This window comes from Hemiscyllium ocellatum, chromosome 35, assembly GCF_020745735.1.
Source record: "Hemiscyllium ocellatum isolate sHemOce1 chromosome 35, sHemOce1.pat.X.cur, whole genome shotgun sequence".
In the NCBI taxonomy this organism is placed as follows: Eukaryota; Metazoa; Chordata; class Chondrichthyes; order Orectolobiformes; family Hemiscylliidae; genus Hemiscyllium; species Hemiscyllium ocellatum.
In genome coordinates, this window is record NC_083435.1 from 42685256 (window position 1) to 42705934 (window position 20679).

Below are 20679 nucleotides of genomic sequence, written 5' to 3' on the forward strand. Positions count from 1 at the left end.
ATTCTAGATTTCCAACTCTTGTCCTGATGATCTTTGAGACCAGAAGACCCGAACGCATCGTATCAAAAATAGCTAATAATTCACTTTTACATGACCCAACACTGCACCCCATAGAAAGAGCAAGGGCTGAATAGTTAAAGTAAAAATCTTTACACCAGGATCATTGTCACTGTATCTGTTCAGCACATCAACGTTAAGGATAGTCATGGAGCCTGGTCAGCACGTCAGTAACACAGTAATTATTAGTGACATGATTAATCGCATTGACACAGGTTTATATTCAAAAACGTCTTTTGTTTGCCATTTAGTTTTCGAATATAAAGTTTACGAACAGTAATTAGTGGCTTTGTGTTTGAAACTCTTCATAATATTTAACTTTGTCCTGTGATATGGTAATTAGCCCTTGTTCATGTGTATTCACTTATCGTCAGTTATTTTTAAGACAAAGCCAGTAAAACACAATTGGTCAAATGTATTCTCTAATCAGTTGATACATTCTTCGTCTTTGTCGAAGTAAACAACAGAACTTCAGCTATGATCTGATTCATAAATATTTGGAATGCGGTGATTTAAGCTCAAATGCCATGTTCTCACATCAATATGACTCATTTCGTATGATAAAAGTGGATATCTTTGTAGAATTTGATATTAACTGCACCTTCCTGCAAGCACCCCTTCAGTAGATCTATCTCAGAAAGAAACAAGACACTACCAACCCTGTGGAGACAATATTCTCACTGAGGAACTGGGTACGAATCTGTTTCTACATTGACTTCTCTGTGGTCTATCAAGAACCTCATTTGGACATCCAGCTGAAGAATGAACACACCATTTGCTTAATTTGAGTTCTGTCAGGAAATGTTTGAGTATGTCATGTAAAATACCTTGTCATTTGATTTTGTTCATTTTGAACCGTAGACCAAAAAATAAAGATACAGCTTTAAACCCGGGAGACTGCCAAAACAGATGGTTGCAGCTTCAAAATTCCCGTTTCGTGGTACACTTTCAATTCCATGGTTTTGCAGAAACAGTGAAAGCAAAACCAGTCATCCAAAAACATCCAAAGTGAAAGATTATGTACTTGACAGCAACATTTCCATTGGTTCTAACCAGGTGACTATTGAGGTGTTGGGCTACTGTAAAAGAAAAGCACCTATCCAGCAAAGAGAAGTCATAAGAAAAGTTCATGTCTCCCTCTCCTTTTTGTATTGTGGTACCAGTTTGTCTCAAGTCAGGCTCTTGAACCGTGGCTCAGTGGCCAACAATGTTGCCTCACAACGTCAGGAACCGAGATTTGATTCCAGCCTTGGGTCTCTTTGTAAAGTTTGCACTTACTCGCCATGCCTTAGTAACAGATGTGAAGGTGCGGTGTATGAACCATTTTAAATTGCACTAGTCCAGGCATGTGCAGGCTAGGCGGATTAGCAAGCTCAATTCAGGGTTACAGTGTCAGTGGTGGATGGAAGGCTTTTTGAAGATTCGATGATCGTCGACCTGCACTGCAGGGATTATGCAAAGATAGAATTATCTCCTAATCGCCTTCTTCTGCAAATTTCCTTTTGAAGGAAATATAAAATCACTCAAAGACAGTGAAAAGGTAAATGCTTAACTAACGAATGAAAGCAAGCATCAACATGAAAACAACCTTGTGTCAGTTGAAAAGCAGTGGCTGGAATCCTCTGGGCAGTGCTCGGACATTCGTCCACTTTTTCATTTTTCCTTTTTTCCCTCTGTCTCTTTTCTAAAAAAAAGTATCGTGTTTTTGCTATAAAGAAAAGTTAGGTTGGAGCAGCAAAGTGCTGGAACGAAGTGATTTTATCTAATCCAGTGCCCTGTGGGACGACATTGTAAACCTCTCACTGTACTCCTGTACTTCTGTATCTGATTCCTGATGAAGGGCTTTTGCCTGAAACGTCGATTTTCCTGCTCCCCGGATGCTGCCTAACCGCTGTGCTTTTCCAGCACCATTCTAATCTAGAATCTGATCTCCAGCATTTGCAGTCCTCACTTTTGCCTGTCCTGTACTTCTGTACTTGTGTACACGTGATCATGAACTCGATTCTAATTCTTCTAAGTCTAATTACAAGTAACCAGGGGAAAACTTAAAGAAGAAACTTAGCAAATTCCGTGGTATACCGAATTTCCCTGATATTTCAATATTTATATGTACCTAAATTGGAATAATTCCATATTTATTTTGGAATGCTTTTCTGAGCTAGGCACAATGCATGCACCAGCAGATTGTAATTCAATTCACAGAAAAAAGCAATTATACTGAACACTTTTAACTGGATACTTAAGCTCCATTCTGTAGTACATTTCAGAGTGAGAGCATCGTGATCTGCCATTTGCTTCCTGAATAGCTCACAGAAATAAAAGGGATGAAATTGCAGACAAAATAGGCCAGAAGAGGAGGATGAAATTCGAAGTGAACACTTAGTTGTCACCACTGACTTCACTGTCTGTTTTGCCCTTACAATCACCGCCTTTAGATTCACATACTTCAAATTATGTCAAGGCAGGCAGACTTCAGTGAATCTGTTCTCATAGTGGATTAGAATGGAAATTATTGTGTAGGACTCACTATCCTCCACTTGAACGATTGTTGAGGACCATTTCAAAGTGGATAGATATCCCCGCACTCCTTCTCAACTCCCATTAGTGTCTGCAAATCATTTCCCAACCATCTTACTCCTACTTAACATGTGTGAGATTTTTTGCTATATGTTCTATGATGAACGCTCTATCCATCCTTTCATTGCTTCTTTTAACATATAATTTTGCTCTTATATCAATTAACTTCAAGCACCCAGCTCACATTGGGTTTGACCAGATATATTTTACAACAAATTTTCTGCAGCTCACTCAATTTATATTCAATTTTTAGATGTTTTATTTCAGCTACCGTTTCGTGAGTTATTCTTTTTGAAGTAAGAGAACGAGGTTAGTTATGGACGACTTGCTTGATCAGAAAATGGGAACAGGAACACTGGCCCCTGACTTCCAGTCAGAAAAAACACCATTCCACTACTACCTTCTGTCATCTATGACAAAACCAATTTTGTATCCAACTTTAATACATTTACTTGGATCCTGTACCAATGAATCTTCTGGACAAGCCTGCCATGGGTGACTTTATCAAAGCTTGAGAAACGTCTGCGCATACAGCCTCCAATGCACTACCCACATCAATCATTCTCATCTCCAAAGAAAATACTTCATCACATCAGAGACAAGACGTGCTCTGCAAAAGCAAAAGCTTTCCAAAGTATTAATGAATCTGTTCCCTTACAATCTTCTCCAACAATTTGCCTCCGACTGATGCAAAGCTCACGGGCCCACAATTTCCTGGTTTATTGCTGTTGCCCTTCTCAAACAAGTGAAAATGGTAAATATTCTCCAGTCTTCTGGAACGTCACTTATGGCTACAGAGAATAAAAATATCCCTGTCAAAGCACCAACAGTCTCCTCAATTGCCTTCCTCCTTATTCTGTGATAGGCCCTGAACATTTATCTGCATGCATTTCAAGACACCCAACACATCCTCTTTCTTAATATTGACATATCATCGAATACCAATGTACCCCACCCGACTAGTACAATCATCCATGTCATTTTCCTTGTTCAATACTAATGTGCAATTCCCGCTAGTGGCCTCACCTATGTTCTCTGCCTCCATACAAAAATTACCTTTTTTTTCCACGAGGTGACTCACTCTTTTCGCAGATACCCTCGCGCTCCTAACGCATATACAAAGTCCTTGAAATTCTGCTTAATTCATCGGCTAACAACATTTCCTGTTTAATTCTATTCCTCCTCGTTGAAGGTATTTCTTGATTTGGAGATGTCAGTGTTGGACTGAGGTGTACAAAGTTAAAAATTACACAACACCAGGTTATAGTTCAACTGGTTTATTTGGAAGGACACTCGCTTTTGGAGCGACGCTCCTTCATCAGAGGATTGTCTTGGTTTTTCTTGTTTCCTTTGTGATGCATCAGTTCAGACCCCCTCAAATATTTTAAGAAGTAGTCTAGATCCTAGCATTTTTTTTAGTTTTAAAGGCAGATGTGCAGTGTATATTCAAGGTATTAAGTAGCTGGTCGAACCACTCAGCTTTAAGCAAAACAGAATTTATTTAAACATTACAGTTGAAACAAGAACAAAAGAAAATGGAATTTAAAAGAATTTACACATTGGAAAACTGAACTGACCCGACACAGCAACTTAACGAAGGAGCAGTTCCAATTTGTGTAACATCCCATAAGCACACCCCTTGTCCAAACTTAACTTAAACATAATTTCTGACATGCAGGAGGAAATAGCATCCAAATATATAGCAGATAGAAAAATCAGTTGGAATCATCTGGTGAAGTTAGGAACCTTCCTCTGGACTGCAGCAGTTTCTCTGATCTTATAAGGAAACAAAAGTAGAAAAAGAAACTGAACTGGGAGAACTGGCCGCTCCCCTGTCATTGTGAAAATAGACATTTCTGAAACTATGCCTTTGAGAACTCTTGAACAAAAAAAAGACTAAATTACCTTGTTAGTGTGACAGCATCGTTACACTTTATATTCCTCATTGACCTTATGTATTGTCAGTTTCTTAAAACTTGCTCGTGGTTTTTTTTGTGAATAAATTTTTAATGTTCTCGAATTTTGTCATCATTATCATTCATCTTCACAGGCATACTCCGGTCTTTAACACTGATCAACTTCTTTCGAAGTCTTCCACATGTCACGCGTGGATTTATCCTCAAACTGATGCCTGCAATCCGATTCCTCCAGTACTTGCCCAATACAGTTGCAATTAATTTCTCCAATTTAGCACTGTCACTCGAGTTTTGGTCTAATCCTGATCCACATGTATCTTGCACTGATGTTCTGTTTTCCCCAATCACTGAGAAGTTGGGAGAATTGTGGAATATGACCACACTTCGTATTGTTGAAATTACTGTAATCAATGATAAGTTTATGCGACAGGACTGCTGGGGATGTATCTGATCCATTGGTCATATAATCTTGTTGTGGTTCTGTTCGCTGAGCTTGGAGTTTTTCTTGCAAACGTTTCGTCCCCTTTCTAGGTGACATCTTCAGTGCTTGGGAGTCTTCTGTGAAGCGTTTCTGTGATAACTCCTCCGGCATTTATTCTGATTTGAATCTGCCGCTTCCAGTTGTCAGTTGCTGTGCATTGCAGTGGCCGGTATATAGGGTCTAGGTCGATGTGTCTGTTGATAGAATTCGTGGATGAGTGCCATGCTTCGAGGAATTCCCTGGCTGTTCTCTGTTTGGCCTGCCCTATAATAGTGATGTTGTCCCAATCGAATTCATGTTGTTTGTCATCTGAGTGTATGCTACTAGGGATTATAATAGTGGTATTGTCCCAATCGAATTCATGTTGATTGTCATCTGAGTGTATGGCTACTACGGATGTCTGCCTGGCCGCTCATCCTAACAGCTCTGTTCTGTTTGTCCAGAAATAATTCTTTTACTGACCTCGGTCACTGACAGACATTCTAAATCCTCTACCCTCCTGACTCCCCTCCATCTTCCCTTTGTCACGTGGCAATTCGCCTGATATCTATGAATATTTTTCTTTGATTTTTCTCAAGATGATATCCTTTTTCATTTAGAATGTGAACATCATTCACAGAGTTGGAGATTCTAAAATTTGATCCCAATTAATCTGTCGTCACAACACATTATTTGGTGGATATCCTGCTGCAGGTTTTCTCTGGTCACTTTCATTCTCTCGTCCTTCACCATAACAACAGTGGTTTGGCAGGAACACCTTCCTCTCTGGATCAGTAGGCTGTGATATCCAGGACAGGAAATACAGAATGACAATTATGTGCAGTTATAATGAGATCCTGTATTTTGTCATGAACGAAATGCATTAAGCAAAAACAAACAAAAAAAGAACTGTGGACACAAAGATCAGAAACAAAATAAAACAGAGATTCCTGGAAATTCTGAGCAGGCCTGGCATCGTCTATGGAAGAACGTAGAGATAACATTTCTTGTCCAGTGACCCTTCTTTTGACGTTCGTTTGAAATGAGCCTTAAACTAAAAAATTAGGGATGTCATCATTGAGTCCTTGATAAATAAGAACTGCACACTCTACAACCGCGTCTCCAGATGTATTTCTTTCCCTCAGTAAACTTTTCAAACGACAAAACCAGTGCAGAATTATCATTTTCTGACAACTTGTACTCCCATCATTTCACAATTGGTTATATTCCAAGGCATTCTGCCAAATCGAGATGATTGTTTACAGCCAGGTGGTGAAGGTGACAGTAAAAACTTCACAGCGTTACATTCCACCATGTTTCAAAGTAATCCTGTATTGGCTTAAAGTCTGTGGGAGATGAACAATAGCCTTTCAGAATCATGTCTTAATTGGTAGTTTACACCCTGATAAGCATCAGAACATGTGGGGAACACCAAAGGTGCGCACCTTAGTAAACGCCTGTCTCGAGTTACTGATGTGGAAAACAACAAATTCCTAATAAAAGAATAATAATAATAATAATACTGCTCGTTCACTATGATCATTCTACTTTGCCGAATGTCACCATACAGACATAGGAATCAAGAGCCAGAGAAGTTAATTCCGCTCCATTGAGTTTTTTCCACCGTCTAATTAAAGAGTGGTAGGTCCGATTGTAACTTTAAATCTACATTCTCTCGTGCCTTGATAATGTTTAATACGAATCTACGTAACTCTGTCTTTAAAAAAAAATCAAAGAAAGCGTCTTCCTGTTTTAAATCGGAACCCTGCATTGAAACAGTCACCCATAGTCACAGGTTCTCTCATGAGCAGGACTACTCCTTTCATATCTATCTTGTCAATACACCTCATGATCCTACATTTTCTCATGAAGTCGCCGCTTACTTTTCCAAATTCGTAATAAGACAAGCCTTGCCTTTCCAGACTTTCCTCATGAGGTAACCGTCTCATGCATGGCATTTGCGTCACAAATTTTCGCTGAACTGCCTCTGATTTCCTTTAATGAGGTGTCTAATACCATGCATTCTCCACATGCAGTCTGCTCAATGCCCTGCATGACTAATGTAGAGTCTTGCGATCTTTTGCTTATTCAATTTCTCTCACGTTAAAACACATTATTTTGTTAGATTTCCGACAGACTGTGCCTGCACAGTAATCTTTTGAGATTCAAGCACGAGGGCAACCAGATCCCTCGGCCTTTCAAAACTCCAAAATCTCCCATTTTTCCGAGAGTTACCTTATTTTATTCATCCTGACGAAATGACCAATTTCATATTTTTCCACATTATGTTGCACTTGCCATATAAATGCACATTGACTTAACCTGCCTTTTTATAACATTCTTGTGTCATCTTCAGAACTTAACTTCCTTATACTTTTGCATCGTCAGCAAATGCTTCAATGGCAGCGTCTGGCTCTTCATCAAAATAATTTATATAAATTTTATCAATTACCCAAATAGAAGCTATGTCAGAGATGCATATTCGGCCTCTGACATGTTATTATTTGTATCTTTCCAAAACGGTAAAGGTTCATTTTTGTCTACTGTATGCATGTTGTTCGTCAGCTAATCATTTATTCGTGTCAGTATGATAACCTCTATTGTATATCCTTTTACTTCTGCGTTTCCACGTTTGATGTGGAATCTGTTCAAATGTTTTCTGGAAGTCTGAGTAGAGTAAATCTAGTGCATCCCCTTCAGCTGCAGCATGTGTTACCTCCTGAAAAAAAAGTAGGTGGATTGTTTGTATGTGCTTTCCCGTTCACAAAGCCATCTTGAATTTGCATGATTAGCTTGGAATAACCTTTAATGAAAATTTCAAGCATTTTTCTGAAAACAGATGCTAAGCTAAGTAGTTTCTCTTTTCTGTGTTCCCCCATTTTTGCAGAAAGGAATTGCATGTTCTACCTTTTCATGGAATAACAGCTTTTCCAAATCAATGGAAATTTGTAAATTAAAAGCAATACACCAATTATCTCGCTAGATGCTTTTTTAAACACAGCAAAAAGTCCATCAGGACCGGGTACTAGTAAGGATGCAGCTTCAAAAATGCCACTTTTCTGCTGGATGTGTTTTTCCAGAGTTTGTCCATGTTTTTCACTTCCCGATTTAGTTCTGCTGTCTACAGTGCAGATTTTATGTCAAATACTTATTTAAGTCACGTCCCCTATCCTTATTTTCCATTATTAATTTTCCAGATTCACTTTCGACAGTACCAACGTTCACTTTGTTAAAAGCAAGCAATTATGAATGCTGGAATCCTGCAGCGAAGAAGAAAACAGAAAGTGCTGGAGAAATTCAACATTTCTGGTTGTTTTCGTTGATACATACAAAAAAGTTAACGTTGCGGGTCCTACGAGAATTTTTTACAGAACTTATTTAGTTAACTGTTTTCTTCTTGGAATATTCATAAAAGTGGTTATTGTTTGATTTTATCTTTCTGGACACCTCATTCTCTTAATGTGATACGTACCTTTTGCCTTTTTCTGCTATTTACTATTCTGAGTGTTTCTGTCTTAGTTGCAACCCTCCCTTCTGTGTTGCTCTGCCAACAGCTCTGCCCTCCTTGCCCGATGTTGTTCGAGAGGAATGATTTCGGGCTGAGACGGCACAATCCCAAAACGTGGTTGTGGCCCTTTCTTCTTTGCGAGAATCGTGCAAAGATTGAAGGTGCACATTTCTGTCAGGCCGACTTTAACCCAGCAGTCGGGAGGTACTTATTAATTGCTTTATCACAGAGTCAGGAAGTTGATAAGAAACACCACGTTTTTCGCCAACTGATTGTTGAATGTTGCCGCTGCAGAAGAGAGTAGAATAAAGAATGGAAAGGCGATAGTGACTGCAAATGTTTTTGCTGAGGAAAGAGTGAGATATGCCTGTAGATGAAGCTCTGGAATGGCATATTGCTTCATCATTTTTTCAGTGCCAATGATATCTGAAAGACATTGGAGGACATCCTTGTGGGCAGTGGTGGGCTGACGGCAGTAGGGAGGGTGTGCAGGGAGGTATGGCGGGTTTGGGGTCTGTGGTTGGGGGGAGTTGTGTAGGAGGCATTATGGTGGTTGGTCTGGGGAGATTGATGAACAACCAGAGATTATAGCCCACATTGGTAACAAATACACGCATTGGAAGCTAGATGAGTTCATCATAGTCGATTTTAGAGAGTTGGCAAAGAAAGTAAAAAGCATTACCTGAAAATCAGTAACTTCAAGATTAGTCCCCGCGCCCGTGCCAGTAAACAGAGGAATAGAGGGACATGCATGATACCTTGGCTGGACATCATCGTATCGCTGGGGGCACATCAACTCCTTGGCATAAAATGATGGTGTGTGGCTAAAATTCCCTTGTTGAGATAGGCCAGTGTTGTCAGCGAAAGATTCAAATTTATTGGCAGTGGGATAGAAATCTGAAAGAGTGCTCAGATTAAATGAAAGCAAATGCAAAGCATTGATCAGAATATGAAGGTGATAAAACAAATCAATTATAAAACAGGTTCAGAAATTAAAGTAACATTACAGAGACAAACTTGAAATCATTATCTGAAAGCCATGCAACATTCATTAAAATATAAATATTGCCGACGTAAAATGAAGTCATTGAATCATATAGCAGAGAAGAGGCCGTTCAAGTATTGGAATCTGAAGTAACATATCACAAAGCCATAATTAATGTTATGACATTTGGAGTGCTCATTCACTTACTTTTCAAAGATTTTGAGGTTATCTGACACTTCTGCCCTCCCAAGTACTGCATTTAGGATTCCCATCAGTTTCTGGGTGAAATTATATTCCCACAAATCCCCTTTAAACCTCCGATTTTAGAGTTATGCCTCTTCATTATTGACCAGCAAACTAAGGCAAACAGTGGTTTCCTGTCGGTCCTGTCCATGTCCCTCATAAACTTATACACCACAAACAGGTTTTCGTTTATCCACAGGCCATCTCTGCTTGATCGAAAACTTGAGCATATTCAGCGTTTCTTCATGGCTAATCTTCATTTCAAGCAAGATTCTGGAGAATCTCTTCTGTATCTTCTCCAATGCCATCACATAATTCTTTGAGTGCGGTGACAAGCACATGGCACTCCAGCTGTGACTTTATCACAGTTCTCACATAAATTACGTATTCTTGTAACCTATATTCTGAGTAATCTCGGCAAGTATGCCTTCTTCGATGCGGTTTTGACCTGCCCTGCCCCTTAAGGAATCTGTGGACAAGCACCCAAAATTCCCTCTGTTCGTCTGAGCAATGTAATGTTCTGTCATTTATTAAGTAAGCCATTGTCGTCTTACTGCGTGTATCGTGCATCATCCGTGATAGTCTGCACTGTTAAGAGAGATTTGTTCTGTGCTGTCGATCTTGCAGAGAGGTGTCGCCACAGTGGTTATAGAATGCCGGCTTCTGCAGCGGTGTGAGCTCCCTGAGTGCTCGCTTTTAATTAGACAAAGTAAGCATGAATGGGTAGAATAATAAATAAAAACAGTAAAAAGTACGGATGCTGTAAATCAGGAACAAAACAGAAAGTGTTGGAAAAGCTCAGCAAGTCTGTCAGCATCTGTGAAAAGAAATCAGAGTTAACGCTTCAGGTCTGTTGATTCTTTCTCAGAAGTAACAGGTGGATTCAGGCTCACAGAGACGCAGGATTTTCGTTGTGTAATCAGTTGGAGCTTGGGGTTGGCTGTGGAAACTGACAGATGCAGCTCGCTCTACTGCTTCAGAGAAAAGCTTTAGTTTACCCTTTGTGCGAGATTGTTTCTTTCATTATTCCTTTTACCTCGACTGGAAGGGAGATAGCATGCGAGGGCAATCTGTATTACTGAATTTGCCTTTGCCAAGTGTATGAATATGTAATGCTGCTATAGTGGAACAGTTGATAATTAGTAGTTAATTGACATATTATGTTATTAAGTATTTCAATAGAGCTAAAGTTATGCCAAGTTTTGATTTTTCGATTTTAACTGTGTTGTAAGAATGACATGTGTTTTACTTAGAGCCTTGTAATGGAGCATTCGAATCACATCTGGAACACAGTGCTGAACAATTGCCTTCAAATAAAGTGAAGCGTTAGGGTATAAGCTATATCCTTGATAGAGGTTGAAAGAGCTTGGTCTGGACCATAGCATATCTCACAGTTTTTTTGGGATTATAATCCATTTGCTACTGATCTGTTCATTCAGCCAATCATCCACATCTTTTGGTAACCTAAGATCTTAGTCCTCACTAATAACCACTCAACAAATCTCTGCAATATTCGCAAACATATTTATCATACTCCTACATTCTCATCTTTATCAATTATATATATTCCTGTTCCAATCCTAATGCGCCAAATGGAGATGATTTGTTTTCTGACGAATCCAATCATTCCGCGAACAAGGACGAGTATGTTCTCTAATTCTCTGGTCAATCTCGACCACTCTTCTTGAAAAATTGGACAAAATAAACAAAAAAGTACTGGAGTTCCGAAACAAAAACTGAAATTGCTGCACAACTGAGCACATCTGGGAGCATGGGCAGAGAGAAATCAGAGTTCATATTTCAAGTCAAGTGACCCTGCTTCAGAACTGATGATAGGTAAGAAAGGTTTGGTACTTACACAGAAGATTGGGTTGGGGAGTGGGGTAGTAAACGATATTTGGAGACAGAAGTGAAAGAGAGAGAGAAAAACACAACTGGACCGACAAAGGGGTGGTCAAACGTCAGTCTGGGGGAATCAATAACTATTAGAGGAATCTCCCGTTTTTTGGAAGTTTGCTTTACGTCACTTAACTTTTACAAAGACCTCCATTCTGACTTGGCTTCGCGACCTGAAAGAAATCCAAGGAGTATTTTTGCTTTGACAAAAAAGGCAAACTTTTTCTCATATAAATTAATGCTTCTTAGCTTTAAGCCATTTCAGCTTACAACAGGTTTCATAGGGATGCTCGACTTTTGGACAAGGGGAAGATACCTGTATTAGGGACTATTTGTAGCCGACAATGGATTGTGTTTGGTAGCAACCTATCCGATCATACAGTCTGGATGTCGGGGAAAGGCATGGCCTGAATGCTTAAATTATTGGACTCGATATTAAGTCCTGACGGTGCAGAGTTCATAAGTCGAAAATGAAGTGTTGCTTTCCCAGCTTGCGCTGAACTTCCCTGGAGCACTGCAGCAAGCTTGAGAGAGAGAGAGACAGCAAGAGAGAGGGGGCGGCGGGGTGGGGGAGGGGGTGGGGTGGGGAGAGAGAGAGAGACAGAGAGAGAGAGAGAGAGACAGACAGACAGACAGACAGAGAGAGAGAGAGAAAGAGAGACAGACAGACTGGCTCTGGTTCTGGCTCAATTCTTCTTTGAGAATAAAGTGTAATGATTGAACTCTCTGCAGTTGTGCAGTTACGAAGTTGAGATAAATGCTGTAAGGTATCTTAGATTGCCCATTCCAATCTCCATGTAATAAAGACTGACATTCAAACGTCATTTCCAGTTGTTTGCTGTAAATATACACGTTCTCATCGGCAGCAATTACACGATAACAAATATGATTGTCCAGAGGAAATTCACTGTCACTTATCATACATCCTTTCTGGTTTTCTGGGTCCTCGAATGGCCACAGAGTTTGCTCCAACCACTTTTGTGGCAATTGTTTCCTGGAGATCGAATTTATCTTTTACCTCAAGAATCCTGGCATTCCTTTCGGTTTCATTTTATGTACTGCCTCCTGCTGATATAAAATTTGAACCAGTTCCTACAGGAGGTTCATTGAAGTCAGTTTCTACTGAACTCTGGGGGATGGGGACGGGGACGGAGTGGGGTATCCCTGGCTTTGACATCAGTGTTTCATTTCTTGAGGGAAACCTTTGCCTTTGCAGACGTTTTCTTTGCCCTCCTCTCGTTCGATTGTCTTTCTTGAGTTTGTAGAAAAAGCTTTGTCATTCTGAATTCAGGCATCCTCGCTATATGAAGGCCCATCGAATAGCTTTTCCATGATCATGGCCTCCATGCTTGTAATATTGGCTCCATCAGGGACAGTGACATTCGTGCGTTTGTCCTCTCAGATGATGCAGAGAACCCACCTCAAACAGCATTGATGGTTCTTCTCTGGGGATTTGAGGTGGCATTAATTCACAAAACAAATTTCAGTGTCACGCAGAAGAGCCAGAAAGATGATTCCCTAATCGACAAGAATGTTGGTATCAGCGGGGATGTCACAGTCATCATAGACTCTCAATCATAGGCATCTAAAAACAGTGCTCACTGATTGGATGCAGTGTTGCATCTCAGCATCTACGCCAATCTTAGATGAGTGGTAACTCCCCAGGTAGTGGCAATGGTCCATTTTTGGGAGGATTCCCAATTGATCTTAATGGAGAGATAGATTGGAACATGTCTCAGAAAAGGTCAGTAAAGGATTTCAGTCTTCTTGTGGTTGAGGGTGCAATTGGGGTGAACAGACCGGCTCCTGAAGAGGTCTGCTCAGTCATGAAGAAAGCTGCGAAACTCTCTTTTGTGCTTTTTCTGAGAGCGAAATAATTGAGTCAATTTCAGTCCGAAGATAGGGATTTCCAGATCTCACATTAACGTCCTTGTCAACTCTTGTGGTTTTCTGCAGGGCTTGTGTTATTTTGAATTGTGTGGCTGAACCTGTGTTTGGGCGTGAGGGATGAGGTGTGGGGTGGAGGGGCGGGTGGTTGTGCAGTGCGGTGTTGAATTCCTCTACGTGGATGCGTTGTGACAGGCTTCTTTCAAAACGTGAATGTTGTTGCCCATGCTGACAGAAGGTTGATACAATTCCTACATCGATGACTGGAGCCTTGGTCTGTCATCATAGCTCTGATATCAAATGCATATCTTCTACTTGAATCACATCAAGACTTGCTCGTGATTGTGCGCTGCCGAGTTGCTTTCCTCCAAATTTACTGTCGGGGTTGTCCTTCAAAAATTTGAGAACTCCTGACGCCATCATCACTCTGTGGGTCAATGGAATATTTGAACCTCTTCACTGTAGCAAGGTGACAATCCATCGAAAGGTCACATGTGATACTCTCTGTAAATACTAGTGACCCCCCCAAACAAAGCAGAAGAACTTGAACTCCCATTTATTTACTGAAAGGTTGTAACTACAGAATTTCACAGTTTAGACCAAAATAGTGTTTTAATGTATTGGAGTGAAGCAAACCAAACATAAATTGCAATCTTGGGTGATCACCAATTGTCCAAACCCCTAAATCAGCAAAATGTTTACATGAATTTGGTCAGTCATAAAGTGTGAGCATCTGAGGGTGATCTCAGGAATTCTGTTGGCAAGCCAATCAGCAGAGATGTCATACATTTCAGTGAAAATATTCTTCAAAACTCTGTTCTCATCATAAATAATGCCAATTATCTTTCTTTCTACTATTTACCTGATCGCCAACAAATAACAGCCAACAATGAACCGAAATTCCATTCCAGCAGTTCTCGAAGCAATGAAACATGTCAGATGGACATCCTCAACTTTGTTCGCATAGTCTCAATGCTGCATATCCATAACGTTATCTTCCGGCAACAAAAACAGCAGAGGCGACATATCCTTGCTTACCTGTATCTTCAGAAGTTAGATTCTATCTTATTCTTTTTGCCTATACTGAACTATTGGAATCATCATTATACCATGAATGGTTCTTTGGCATTCTGAATGATTACAAAGCGTTTCAGTGGGAACAAAACTTTCTAACCAAAATTTTGGTTCCTGGGAAATCGAGAATGCTGTTTTTTTTTCTCTTAGTTTCCTTTCCTCCTATCCTCCTTCGCTTCCAGTCATGCCACATAAATGGATTGAGATTAAGGATTGGATAATACACGTTCTGGCTGTTTGATGCAAGGACAAGATATTCAGGCCACTCTGAATAACAAGATACAACAAATTAAAACTTATTATGCCTTGATTTATCGATTACAGGTACAGTAGATAAATAACCTCCATGTAATATTCGCAGTGCTTCGGGCATTTTACTCAGATCCACTCGATCACTTTGATTGATAATTGATTTTTTGATGTCACAAAGCGGATTTCTGAATTAGATAGTTCCATGGTCACCATTGCTGAGGCTTACATTTACATTTGTTGCTTTCTAAATATTATTCAAATTTCACATGTTACTGTAGTGAGGTTTGAATCCCTTTCTAAAAAGTCATGACCTGGGTTTTTCATTCACTGATACAGAAAAGTGATTACCACAGCGAGTACTTGGAATGCTGTGCTGCTGAACAATTTGGAATAATCAGTTGATAAATGGCTTCCAGCAGAGATGTGGGCGCAAAATGAAATATTTGTGGTATAAATGATTCTCAACGTTGATGAGAGAAGAAATTTATGTTGTCTTCAAAAGTGGTTCATTTTCATGAATAGAGGAAACATTTCTTTTTATCCTGTACGATCTGGCTTTTGAAAAGACATAGAAAATGAAACCAAAGTTGGAAATGACTGAAAAAATGACGTTGGCGCAGACAGCTCCCAATCCAGCTGACAATCACAGGATATACAGTGACTTCTGTCAGTCTTGGTGAAATGCAATTGCTTATCTAGTCGCTGTGTTCACAGGGTTTCAGGTTGTCTGCGTTTATGCCATTCAACTGACCAATAAGTTTAGGGTTTATCAAAGTCTTTGGCTGAACCAACAAGTCAATTTCAGTGCTACTGCTGCACGAATGCACTTCCTCCACGTTCTTCACTCAGTCAAAGAGTAGACATAGACCTCACTAAACCTTACTGTTTGATGCAAAAGGCTTTTCTGCACGATAAGATCCCAAGTGGCAATTCGCTATCAGTAAAAATACCAAGGCTTACATATGTCTCCTCAATCAACGCTTGCAATTCACGTGGTTTATTGCTTTGTATTTGGACTGAAAATGTCCAGTCAGACAATACATGTTGAGAGAACAGGAAAAGTTCGAGTAACATATACATCAATGCACCTGAGTCAGAACAGTTTGCAAATGTAACTTTGTTCTTTCACTGCAGCCAGGTCAACCACTTCAACATTTAAACCTCATCTTCTTTTGATTTTAGCTGCCTCTGACACAAAGAAAACAGATAAACAGGCACAGCTGGGGAATATGGCAAATGAGAAATAGGTGAGAGTTTTCACAATCCGTAATGTCAGATATCTCTTTTGGCTTCTGAAGGCACCAATAAATGCAAATTTTTCCCAACTGTCTCTGCGACACATTCACATATTCACTTCAGCAGGAAGAATTAGCAGCAGGAAATCGGACCTCCATCCTACAACTTTGGCAGCCATAATCCTTTTGAAAAAAAAACACGATGTTCAAAACCAGTGCAAGTTTTGGTTTCATTTTCTGTGTTTATTTCAAAATAGTCTTGGCAATCAAACTCCCTGTGAGGTCCCTGCTGATGATCAAAGATCGATCCTTTGTTTGCACACAATTTCTCTCTGGAATCGATTGTGGACTTTAAACCAGAAAAAATTTGTAACTAACGTCCAAGCCTGACCACTCTTCATGCTCTGTCCTTATAATCATTAAATAGTCCTCTCCGCTGGCTGCTGCTCTGTTTATAATGTCTTTATTCATTGTTAATACTAAACAATATCCTTTCCTCAGCAATTAATTATTTCACGATTTATTTTCTTTTTTCTTCTTCTTCATTGATGCTTCACGAAAGCTCGCTTTATGAAAGTGTTTTTGTTGCATTTCTAGGAGTAAAACCTTACGAATTGAAGAGACGATCAAGCACTGGAAATAAAACAAACAGGTGTGAATGTTGGCTAAGTTGCTGTGTTGGCCACAATGTGTAGTAGAAATAATTCTCAGCAAGCAATAGTCCATCTGATTATCAGAAACAACCATCGAGATGTTGCTCTGATTGGAATTCGTCAAAATGCCTTCCAAAGCAAGTTCCATCATATTTCACCAAATGCAGCCAGGAGAATTAGTAAAAGACGAATAGAAACATGTTTTCTTGTACAATTCCATCGAAATCATAACCTCTACTATGATTGGAAATATTCATCGTTCCTTCAGTTACTGGATCAACACGCTGTGACTCCGAATAGACTGTCGGTGCAATTACATCATAGTGAATGCAGTGCAACACTATCACTTCAGTGTCATTAATAATTACAGCATGATAAGCAAAGCCTTATCAGTGTGGCCAACACGCCAACAATGGCCCTATCAATGAAACGTCAAGTGACCCTTCATCAGAAATCATTCGAACATTTGCACTCCATTCGATTTCCCACAAGGAGGCCCAACAGCCCCGTTTAGCCAATCAGTTGCATCATCATTCACAGGTTCATTTATGCTATCAGCTTTAATAAACTAGATTTTGTTAATTTATTTTTAGTTTTCGCAGAATTTCTGAAGGCTGTTCTCATGTTATCAGAGAAGTAAATAATGTCTTGAAATAATTGTACAATGACCTTATGTCTGTCTCACTGCCTCCCTGGAGCAGTGGGAAGTTTTCAATGCATTCACAACTTTGAACAGGAATGCGGGAATTTGCTGTCGAATTAAACATTTCCAGAGCCGAGATAAAATAAAAGCAACTTCTTTAAAAGGGGGCAAAGCTCACCAATAGGTGGGAGTCGAGAGAAATTTGAAATGCAGTAGTCTCATTCTCTGCTTTAAGATTCGGCCATACTGCTTGGTTATAATATGAACAGAACGATGCAATTGGGAGAAGTATACGCTGGACCACAGAGTTCCAGTGCTGTCTAGTTTTCACAGCAATTCACAGGCATTCCTTTCAGTCTTGGTGACAGATATTATGAGCTCAAGAGGTAATACACCTTAAATCAAGCTTCACTATTCCCGGGATGGTGCCAAATCTCAAAGTTTTTTTTAAAAAAAGAGATCATTAAAGCATCCCAATTTCCCTTACTTTCAAAACAAGACTAATAGAAAGCACTGGTCCAGGTTTCTGCATTGAACAAGAAAAATGATTTATTGCAAGTGATTAGACAATAACTACAGGTGAACAGATGTAAACAGTTAGCCTAAAATATTACTGTCTTAAACTATGGTCAGTTTGTAAACTCATCTTCACAAACGGCCAAAGGCAAACCAATATAGAAAATAGATATCTGACGGAGTTGGAGGCATATCCAGTTCAGTGATCTTTGTCTTCTTGTTCCAACTCTGAGATGATCTTCCTATGGCCGGCCAGACCCTTTGTTATTCAGATTTCATTCCCTGATGCTGCCATTGGTTTATACAAAGCAGAGAGCGGCTTCTTCATTTGAAAAATGTATCTGCCTTATCAACTCTCAAGTCACAGTTCACTGCAACTACTGCAGGAAAAATAACCGGCTTACATCACGTTCAAAAATGAGTTTTGACTGCAGAGAGCACACCGCTTCTGTGATGGGGTAGGATGTGCACACTTTTTCTCCCAGCCTCCCCCAGTGCCTCTGTATCTTTTTGTGCAGCTCCTTGTTCGGCCATACAACAAACAATAACACAGTTGTTACCTCGGAAAATCTTTCTGTCATTTATAATTGTCACTTGCTAGTCCACAGACCAATCAATTTCTCGTTGCCGCCAAGACTAACTTCAGCATGCGTCCTCTACTCCAGAGCATCTGCAATTTAAGCTTCAATTACTGCTTTTCTTTGAACAGTTCTTTACAATGCCTACCACGAGGTTACTTGCTTTCCAAGCTGTAGCCAATCTTTCAGGTTGGGTTTTAAACCGGTTTTTTTTCTCATTTCAGTCACCAGTTTGTAAAAATAGGGAAAGTCAGTGAATGAGTCATTCCGTATAATCGCAACATTCAGCACCATGTTCAGTTTGCAGTTTTTTTGAGGCATGCGTTCTCCAGTCGTTTAGAGTGTTAATGCTGATCGTACCCAGAGCTGCACAGAGACCTCAGAGTATGGATAAAAGAGTCAGTTCCACTCTATCCATTGCAGTCAGGAGAGAGTTATTCCAACATTATAAAAACAGACTTCCTTGACCATGAATTTGTGACATGGAAATGCAATGCAGAATCGCATAATCGTGAATAGCAAATTCATCTCATCAAATCCATCGTGGATCATCCATTTCTCTGCATTGAAACCATTCAAACCTATCATCATTTACCTTTACATTGTGCTTAAAGCGTCCAAATGCGCTGATAGTGCCTGTGGAGAAAGAAAAAAAAGCAATAATGAGAGAAAGCATTAACGTTGATGACCGTAAGTGAGAGCTGATCTGAAATGTAGATTTTGTCACTTTCACCACAGAAACTGCCAACCAGCTGATCCCGTTCCCAACAGTGTTCCTGTTATCATTCAAGATTTCCAATTCTTGACCCGATGACCTTTGAGACCAAAAGACCAGAAGGCATCGGAATATAAATAGTGAATTCATTCACCTTTGGATAACCCAAAGCTGGTCCCCCACAAAGAACGAGAAAACAATTACTGAAAACTTCAAATAAAAATCTTAACACGAGGATTGTTGTCACTGCGTCTGTTAAGCACATCAACACCAGGGATGGTTATGGAGCCTGGTCAGCATCTCCCCAACAAGAACATTTTTCGTGATAAGATTCATCACATTAACGCCACAGTGATATTTATAAACTTCTTCTGTTTGCCATTTAGCATGACGAATATAGGAGCAGGTATTCCATTTGGAGCCTTCATGATTGAAACTCTTCACAATATATACCCTTGTCCTGTGGTATGACCGAGGTAATGTGCCCTTGTTTATGTGCATTCAATTTCGGTCAGTTATTTTCAAAGTAAAGCCAGCAAAATGCAATTGCTTAAATACATTCTCTAATCAGTTTGCATGTTGTTCGCCTGTGTCACTGTATTTTAATGACTTTGTCGAAGCAGACAACAGAACGTCAGGAATGACGAGATTCGTAAGTATTTGAAATGGCAAAGCGATGATTTAAATTCAAATGCCATGACCTCACATTAGTACAACTCATTTTGTATGATTAAGGTGGATATCTCGTTAGACTTTGATGTTCACTGCACTTGCCAGTGCTACTTCAGCAGATCGATCTTAGAAAGAAACAAAGCATTGCCAATCCTGTGGAGACAACCTTCTAACAGACCAACTGGGTACAAATCTGTTTCTACATTTACTTCTCTGTGGTCTCTAAAAGAATCTACATCCAGCTGATCAACAAACACCACTGGATGACCCCAGTTGCTTAGTTTGAGTTCCGTCGATAATTTTCCAGAATGTTGCGTAAAATATTTTGTCATTTGATTTTATTCACTTTGGACCGTGTAGTTAAAACAAATATATACCACTTTAAACGAGGAATACTTCCAAAGCAAATGGTTGCAGATTTAAAATTTCTGTTTTGCGGCAAACATACAGAATTGCCTTCAGTTTTATGGTTTTGCAGGAACAGCCCAGAAGTTTACACATTGAAAACGAAGGATTATGTATTTGGCAGCAACATTTTCATCGGCTTCTGATCAGGTGACCATTGGTGTGTGGGGCTTTTGTAAAAGAAAAGCACCTATCCTGAAAAGAGAAGTCATGAAAAAGGTCGGTGCACCTGTAAATTTTCTTCTTGCATGGAGGTGCCAGCTAGTCTCAAGAAAGAGTATGGCACAGTGGCTCAGTGGCTAACACTGTTACCTCACAGTGCCAGGAACCCAGATATGATTCCAATCTTGGATCTCTGTGTGAAATTTGCACGTAGGCCCCGTGTCTTAGCAACGGATGTGCAGGTT